The sequence below is a fragment of the Gavialis gangeticus genome, unplaced genomic scaffold (genome assembly GCF_001723915.1).
Source record: "Gavialis gangeticus isolate Ggan-Ray unplaced genomic scaffold, GavGan_comp1, whole genome shotgun sequence".
In the NCBI taxonomy this organism is placed as follows: domain Eukaryota; kingdom Metazoa; phylum Chordata; order Crocodylia; family Gavialidae; genus Gavialis; species Gavialis gangeticus.
This window is the reverse complement of record NW_017728996.1, coordinates 6,260,173-6,261,113: the sequence shown is the minus strand read 5'-3', so window position 1 is coordinate 6,261,113 and position 941 is coordinate 6,260,173.

The following is a 941-nucleotide window of genomic DNA, read 5'->3' as shown; positions in this document are numbered from 1 at the left end:
TCAAGTGGAGGTCCTGCATCTCAGCCAGAAACCTCCTGGAGCGGTCCGTCCCGGCTGACTGCTCCTCCCAGCAGATGTCTGGGTAATTAAAATCGCCCATGACCACTACATCCCTTGATTTTAGTGCCTCTGCAAGCTGACTTGAAAATTCCCTGTCCAGCTCCTCCTCTTGGTTGGGGGGTCTGTAGTAGACCCCCACTGTCAAATCCCTCTCCCCCAACCCTGTATCCAGCCCTGCTGGAAACAGGCCAAACCATGAAACAACCTTCATTAGACTCGCTGTCATGGAAGAACAAGCCTGTCACCTACTGATCTATTTGCTCAGCGTCTGGGGGGAAGAAGTTGCATTCACCTCATGTGTGTGCTTTCACGTGCAGACACCCAAATGAGGACACAGTCTGCCTCCACGATGCTTGCAAGCCATTAGAAATCACATTCTGAGCTGGGGTAAGTTGCAGTTGCTCTACCAGTTTTACACCAACTCGGGATGTATGTGAAACCTTCAGAAAATCGTATCAGGAGCAGGCCTTGGCACCCACTATGTGGACTGTGTTCATTGCTGCATATTCTAATGGACCATCTCTTACACTTTCCTGGGGCTCTTCCACGTGCCTGATCCTCTAGTTATAAAATCACAGAACAGTAGGGCTGGAAGAGACCTCAGGACAGGATCATCTCTGGATAAAATACCCAGACTTGTTGTTAAAAAGGTCCAAGGATGGATATTCCACCAGGTCTTTCGGTAGCCTGTTCTAGTATTCACCTACCCGCAGAGCGAGCAAGTTCTTCCTAATCTTCAACCTAAATGTCCTCAGCTGCAGCTTGAGGCCGTTGCCTCTACTCTTGTTCCCGTCAGCCACAGAGGATCGTCTGTCTCCAGCCTCTGCATGTGAGCATCTAAACGCTACTCACAGCCTCTTTCTTTCTGACAAAACCAGAGG